This window comes from Salmo salar, chromosome ssa02 (genome assembly GCF_905237065.1).
Source record: "Salmo salar chromosome ssa02, Ssal_v3.1, whole genome shotgun sequence".
NCBI classification, from domain to species: Eukaryota; Metazoa; Chordata; class Actinopteri; order Salmoniformes; family Salmonidae; genus Salmo; species Salmo salar.
In genome coordinates this window covers 42,281,064-42,289,306 of record NC_059443.1, presented here as the reverse complement: position 1 = coordinate 42,289,306, position 8,243 = coordinate 42,281,064, and the positions used below count along the sequence as shown (strand labels likewise).

The window sequence follows — 8,243 nt, the reverse complement described above, 5'->3', positions numbered from 1 at the left end:
AGGAACAAAGGTCAACTATAGAATACCGATGCAACATCCACACATTTGGCAGATTTTGTGTAGAAAACATTTACCGGCACCATTTAGCTACTGCTCACACATACTGTAGCAGGAATATGTGTAGACTTAACACTTGTATGACAGGCATCCTGTATGTACAACTTCATCAGCATTCTGTGGTTGAGCTTTCCTTTAAAATGCATGCTTTTGATTGGGTGTTGCGGAGGATCACAGAGGTTGATGTGGTTGAGGTCGATTTCAGATCTAACCAAAACCCTTGTCTTGCTGGAGGTGTTCACAGAAGCTAGATGCAGAGTTGTTACCGGTCCTCCCATCGATTGCACCAGAAGTCGCTCTGGATAAGTGTGTGCTAAATGACTCAAATGTAATGTACAATGTCATTTCGATGTCTGAAGGTGTGTCGTACTTGGCTCCCCTTGTGGTCAACGTCCAGGGCTTGGGTCTTCACCTTGGTCTCCAGCAGGGTCAGCCTCTGTATCATGGAGGGCATCAGCTCAAAATCACTAAGGTGTGCACCTGGAGGGTTCAGTCAGAATTCACTAGATTAGGCAGCGTAATACCTCTATAATAAAGGCTACTGTATGACACTCGGCAGACGTTTTTTTCTTCTCCAAAGCGTCTTACGGTACAGTGATGCATACATTGTTGCTGATTCTGAGAACACTCTGTTTCAATGTTCCTGTACATTATCAGAAACTGACATTTGTGACCACAGTGCTGTATTAAGAAAATGAGACACTTTATTTTGTGGTCCATGCACACAACATACTAATCTAACAACCATGCATGAGATTTCCAGTGTTATCGAAGTTGTATGTGCTCACGGCACTTATTTTGAACATGACGGATGTGACGTTGGTTGTGGTTGTGAATATTTCAGCACAGGGCAAGTTGCAAGGACGTCTAAGGAACATACAAAAGGAGTTGCTTTTCCTTTGTTTGGAATATTATTACTAAATGATTGTTTGGAGTTCATTGCGATTGGTAATGTGGATCGTGACATTTCAGTGGCTCGTTGCTGGTTCCAGAATTCAATGCACCCTCGTTCCCACTGTGAAGAACACGCCAAAGGGATACGTTGTAATTCAAAGTATGACATTGTAATCATCCATCAACAAACCTTGACATAGATTGAACGATGGATCCAAACACCAGTCTCCTTTTTTATTTCAAAAGTTGTCACACACCTAGCCCTAGATCAGAACACATACTAGGCATGCTATACAAAACATAACAATACAATAACCTACAATACAATGCAACACGGTGCAATAAATAGGCTATCTGCATATATGGAAAAATAACCATCTGTTTCATTCATGCCAAATAGTTTGTAGGCCCTATTAAAGTTAATTTACACTGCTCAGGACTGTAAAACAAATATCTGTTCTTGTGCACATGCAGTCATAGTGCACACACCCCTTTCACACCCATCCTCTTCTAGCTGAAATAGACACAGATACACTTTTGCTGTTCAGAGACTCAACCCTATTCAACATGAACAAAGCTCTGGTCTGTGCTGTCTTCATCTTTCTGGTGTTTTCTGTGTTCACAGAAGCCATAGAGGGGAATACTAAAACCCCAAAGGACAAGGTAAGAACCAACATATCAGTATTAGTAAAGTATTAAGTAGAGATTAAACATTAATTGTAGAGTTCAGCAATTGTATACATATCATCAATAGCACCAACCTGTGGTGATTCGTTTCCAGGTATTGTGTTAACATTTAGGTAACAGCCTAAAGTGTTGTGAAATGTCTAAAATGGTCCCATGTCCTTCGTCTTTCAGGTGAATGCAACGAACGCCCCAAACAAGGTATTCTCATATTTTTACAAATTGATTGAGCTAATCAGTGAATTGAAGATGGAGAGGGGAATTGTAAACTAAGAAAGTGTCTATAGGCCTACCTACCATAAGGGTTGTTCTTGAATTGCGGCGGTATTTGGGTGTGGCATTTTGGAGAAAAAAATGAACTTAATTTTTCTCTATTCTTTTTAATAAAATGTATTGGGTATATCTTCCCATTGTAAATGAACTAATATGGTAGCTTAATGACTTTTAATAATGTTTTACTATTATGATAACATCGTGCCACCAGCAGAAGTAGTTACACCAGTGATGGTAACTCCAATGACAACATTTTGGTAATTGAGGACATTCGAATCTAAGGTCATTAAACCTTTAAAAATAATTGACCAAAGTGTTTATGATTCATAATTTAGCTCACAGTGTAATTTCCCTTCATTTAACATTTGTAACACCAATTACACTATTTAGACACACCAAATGATCAATGGAATCCTCAAATTGATGAGTTGCTAAAAGGGTGTGATTAGCTAATAATTGTATTTAATATAGATCCCTCCAGTGCAAAACTTTTCCACTGGAGGTCAATGCAAGGTACTTGTAAATCTTTGTAATGAGTGATTTTCAAGGTGGTTACACCAATGGGGATAAAACTTAGGGACACGTATTATATTTGTTAAAATAATAGTAATTTTAATAGCCTGTCTTGTTTTTATTGATAAGTACAATATACAGTTGAAGGCGGGAAGTTTACATACACCTCAGCCAAATACATTTAAACTCAGTTTTTCACAATTCCTGACATTTAATCCTAGTAAAAATTCCCTGTCTTAGGTTAGGATCACCACTTTATTTTAAGAATGTGAAATGTCAGAATAATAGTAGAGAGAATGATTTATTTCAGCTTTTATTTCTTTCATCACATTCCCAGTGGGTCAGAAGTTTACATACACTCAATTAGTATTTGGTAGCATTGCCTTTAAATTGTTTAACCTGGGTCAAACATTTCAGGTAGCCTTCCACAAGCTTCCCACAATAAGTTGGGTTAATTTTGGCCCATTCCTCCTGACAGAGCTGGTGTAACTGAGTCAGGTTTGTAGGCCTCATTGCTCGCACATGCTTTTTCAGTTCTGCTCACAATTTTTCTATGGGATTGAGGTCAGGACTTTGTGATGGCCACTCCAATACCTTGACTTTGTTGTCCTTAAGCCATTTTGCCACAAGTTAGGAAGTATGCTTGGGGTCGTTGTTCATTTGGAAGAACTATTTGCGACCAAGCTTTAACTTCCTGACTGATGTCTTGAGATGTTGCTTCAATATATCCACATAATTTTCCCTCCCTCATGATGCCATCTATTTTGTGAAGTGCACCAGTCCCTTCTGCAGCAAAGCACCCCCACAACATGATGCTGCCACCACCGTGCTTCACGGTTGGGATGGTGTTCTTCGGCTTGCAAGCCTCCCCCTTTTTCCTCCAAACATAACGATGGTCATTATGGCCAAACAATTCTATTTTTGTTTCATCAGACCAGAGGACATTTCTCCAAAAAGTACGATCTATGTCCCCATGTGCAGTTTCAAACCGTAGTCTTTTTTATTGCGGTTTTGGAGCAATGACTTCTTCCTTGCTGAGCAGCCTTTCAGGTATGTCAATATAGGACTTGTTTTACTGTGGAGATAGATACTTTTGTACCTGTTTCCTCCAGCACCTTTGCTGTTGTTCTGGGATTGACTTGCACTTTTCGCACCAAAGTACGTTCATCTCTAGGAGACAGAACGCGTCTCCTTCTTGATGACGGCTGCGTGGTCCCATGGTGTTTATACTTGCGTACTATTGTTTGTACAGATGAACGTGGTACCTTCAGGCATTTGGAAATTAATCCCAAGGATTAACCAGACTTGTGGTCTACAATTTGTTTTCTGAGGTCTTGGCTGATTTCTTTTGATTTTCCCATGATGTCAAGCAATGAGGCACTGAGTTTGAAGGTAGGCCTTGAAATACATCCACAGGTGCACCTCCAATTGACTCAAATGATGTCAATTAGCCTATCAGAAGCTTCTAAAGCCATGACATCATTTTCTGCAATTTTCCAAGCTATTTAAAGGCACAGTCTACTTAGTGTATGTAAACTTATGACCCACTGGAATTGTGATACACTGAATTATAAGTGAAATAATCTGTCTGTGAACAATTGTTGGAAAAATGACTTGTGTCATTCACAAAGTAGATGTCCTAACCAACTTGCCAAAACTATAGTTTGTTAACAAGAAATTTGTGGAGTGGTTGAAAAACGGGTTTTAATGACTCCAACCTAAGTGTATGTAAACTTCTGACTTCAACTGTATGTAATGCTTTTGTTTTCTTTCTAGAATTCAAAAATAATACATATATTGATAGCTTTAAATCCCCCAATATGTAACGACTGTCTTCTGAAATGAACCAAGGCGCAGCAGGTATGTGAATACTCATTTTTTAATTACCCAACAAAAGGAGTAAAGCATCCACAGGAAACAATAAACGTGACAGCAGTAACAGTTTGCAGGCTAAAAAAAAAAAAAAAACGCAGTGCAAAACAACCACCCACAAACCCCAGTGACAAACAACTCCTACATATATGACTCCCAATCAGGAACAACGATTCCCAGCTGTTCCTGATCAGGAGTCACAAGACACACACAAGACTGCCACGTCCTGACCCCCAAACTACTACACCAGCTCCATCTGCTGGTCAGGACGTGACACAAAATATGTCACTATAACTGTACTTTAAACAATGCATAAACATAACGTTTTGCATTATAAAGCACTTGCAGTATGTTTTATGACTGATAAACAGTCTTTTAAACAGAAAACTTGAATAATGTGTAACTATTTGTCATTTTGAAGTGTTTTTTTCGTGGATGTGAATGCCACTGCAGTTCAAGAACGACCCATAAAGGGTTCTTTGGCTGTCCCAGAGAACCCTGTTTGGTTCCAGGTTGGGTCTTATCACCAAAGGGTTATTATAAGGTTATACCATGGTTTGTTGGGTAAGTTGGGTTCTACATCGGTTCTACATCGGTTCTACATGGAGCCAAAAAGGGTTCTCATACAGGGACAGCAGAAGAACCCTTTATGGCTCTAGATAGTCCCTTTTATAAGAGTGTGGAAATTCAGTTCCTTCTCTCTCTTTATCTCTCTCTTTATCTCTCTCTTTATCTCTCTCTCTCTCTTTATCTCTCTCTCTCTCTTTATCTCTCTCTCTCTCTCTCTCTCTCTCTCTCTCTCTCTCTCTCTCTCTTCTCTGTAGGCATCGGGGGCAAGCACCTTGACACTTCCGTTTTTGCTGCAGTTGGGACTGATGGTTGCACCTGCCTTACTTCAAACTCTGCTGTAGCACTTGCTATGCTCTCCTTCCACAAGACTCTGCAGAACTTCTGCAAGAACGGGGGCAACAACATAACAATAGCTTTAATGACTAGGCCTACTATATTTACCTGTACTGTAGACCCTAGCTGACCCGTTTCCATGACTGAACACCATGATATTCTTAACCCAAATGACCTTGTAATAATCATACAGAAACAGAAATAAAGTTGTGTATCTACACTCTTCTTGATATTTTCTATCTCTGTCTAATAGATGGAGCCATGTGCAGACTATGCCTATGACATATTGTGGGCTAGGGATAGGCTAGGCATTAGCCTTGAAAACCACCCTGGTTTCTTTACCTGGCTGCCACACCCCTCCCTCAGAGCTCTGGGTCTGCTCAGCTTCCTTTACTTCCTGTTGTGTCGAGCTCCTCTCCACACCCCACCCAGACCATGCGGTAGTCATTCAGAAACCACTGAGTGGTTAAAAAAACTCACTGTGAGTTTAAAAAAAAAACTTTTCAGTAACATCGGTTAACCTGTCTGGGAACCTGGGACGTTTGCGTCCCACCCTAGTCAACAGCCAGTGGAATCGCGTCGCGCGAAATACAAATACCTCATAAATGCTATAACTTCAATTTCTCAAACATATGACTGTTTTACACCATTTTATAAATACACCTCTCCAGAATCGAACCATGTTGTCCGATTTCAAAAAGGCTTTACAGCAAAAGCAAAACATTAGATTATGTTAGGAGAGTACCCTGCCAAAAATAATCACACTGCCATTTTCAAAGCAACTAGCATGCATCACAAATACCCAAAACACAGCTAAATGCAGCACTAACCTTTGACAATCTTCATCAGATGACACTCCTAGGACATCATGTTACACAATACATGCATTTTTTGTTCGATAAAGTTCATATTTATATATAAAAACAGCATTTTACATCGACGCGTGACGTTCAGAAAATATTTTCCCTCATATGCTTCCGGTGATCAGCGCTACAATTTTCAAAATTACTATTCGAAAACATTGGTCAAATATAATATTGTCATTCAAAGAATTATCGATTAACCTGTTGGGGGTAGGGGGCAGTATTTGCACGGCCGGATAAAAAACGTACCCGATTTAATCTGGTTATTACTACTGCCCAGAAACTAGAATATGCATATAATTATTGGCTTTGGATAGAAAAGACCCTAAAGTTTCTAAAACTCTTTGAATGGTGTCTGTGAGTATAACAGAACTCATATGGCAGGCAAAAACCTGAGAAGATTCCTTACAGGAAGTGGCCTGTCTGACAACTTCTTGGGCTTCTTGACTCTCTTTATTGAAAACTTAGGATCTCTGCTGTAACGTGACACTTCCTACGGCTCCCATAGGCTCTCAGAAGGCGGGAAAAAGATGAACGATGTCTTTGCAGCCCCTGGCTGAAAAACATTAGCGCCTTTGGTAAGTGGTCTATCAGAGGACAATGAGACTGAGGCGCGTGCACGAGGCGACCCCATGTTTTTATTTTCTCGTCCACAAAGGATTGGAAGACAGCGGGAGCATTTTTCAACCCATACGGCATGACGAGGTACTCATAATGGCCAGATGTGGTACTAAATGCGGTTTTCCACTCGTCTCCCCCTCGGATACGCACCAGGTTATACACGCTCCTGAGATCTAGTTTGGTGAAGAAGCACTTCCCGTGAAATGACTCCACCGCCGTAGCAATGAGAGGTAGCGGGTAACTGAACCCCACTGTGATCGAATTTAGACCTCTATAGTCAATGCACGGGCGCAGACCTCACTCCTTCTTCTTCACAAAAAAGAAGCTCGAGGAGACAGGGGATTTAGATGGCCGAATGTATCCCTGTCTCAAGGACTCAGCGACATATGTTTCCATTGCCACTGTCTCCTCCTGAGACAGAGGATACATGTGGCTTTTAGGAAGGACCGCGTCAGCCTGGAGGTTTATCGCACAATCCCCCTGTCGATGGGGTGGTAATTGGGTCGCCTTCGTCTTACTGAAGGCGATAGCCAAATCGGCATATTCAGAGGGAATGTGCACAGTAGAGACTTGGTCTGGACTCTCCACCGTGGTTGCACCGATGGAAACTCCTATACATCTACCTGAGCACTCCCTCGACCACCCCTTAAGAGCCCTCTGTCCCCACGAAATCTGAGGGTTGTGAGTGGCTAGCCAGGGGATACCCAGTACCACTGGAAACGCCGGGGAGTCAATGAGGAAGAGGCTGATATGTTCCACATGACCCCCCCCACGTCGCCATAACCAGTGGTACAGTAGCCTCCCCCACTTGGCCGGACCCTAGTGGTCGACTGTCTAAGGCGTGCACAGGGAAGGGGTGGTCCAGCTGAACCAGGGGAATCCCTAACCTTTTAGCGACCCCACGGTCCATAAAACTCCCAGCTGCACCTGAATCGACTAGTGCCTTATACTGGAAGTGAGGGGGAAAATCAGGAAAACAAACTGAAATGTACAGATGGTCGACAGGGGGCTCTGGGTGTGGCTGGTGCTGACTCACCTGGGGGGTCGATGAAGTGCTCTGCCTGCCATCCGAACTCCCGGTCCGCAGTGTGTCCTCTGCGCCCGCAGTGGGTGCAGGAGAGGCCCCTCCCCCCGGTCCTCCTTGATGCAGCTCCTCCTATCTCCATGGGCTGTGGAGCAGGAGGGCTGGGAGGTGGAACAAACAGGCCCCGACTGGAACGTCCCCGGGCAGCCAGCAGGTTGTCCAGTCTGATAGATAAATCCACCAGCTGGTCCAGTGTGATGGCGTGGTCCCTGCAGGCCAGCTCCCGGCGGACATCCTCTCGGAGACTGCAGCGATAAGAATCCATCAGGGCCCGCTCATTCCACCCCGACCCCGTGGCGAGAGTCCTGAACTCCAGGGCGAAGTCCTGAGCGCTTCTCGTCCCCTGTCTTAAGTGAAACAATCGCTCACCCGCCGCCCTGCCCTCCGGGGGATGATCGAATACCGCCCGGAAGCGGCGGGTGAACTCCAGGTAGTCACCCCGAGCCGAGTCTGGGCCATCCCAAACCGCGTTGTCCCAT

General features: G+C 43.1%; 1 long non-coding RNA gene across 1 annotated transcript; it reads left to right on the top strand.

Annotated features, from left to right (window-relative positions):
* Window positions 1-1,411: 1,411 nt before the first annotated feature.
* On the top strand, window positions 1,412-5,416 carry LOC123729550 (uncharacterized). Its single transcript, XR_006761171.1, has 3 exons — window positions 1,412-1,614; window positions 1,810-1,836; window positions 5,118-5,416. It is a non-coding gene; the product is annotated as an uncharacterized lncRNA (long non-coding RNA).
* Window positions 5,417-8,243: the final 2,827 nt, after the last annotated feature.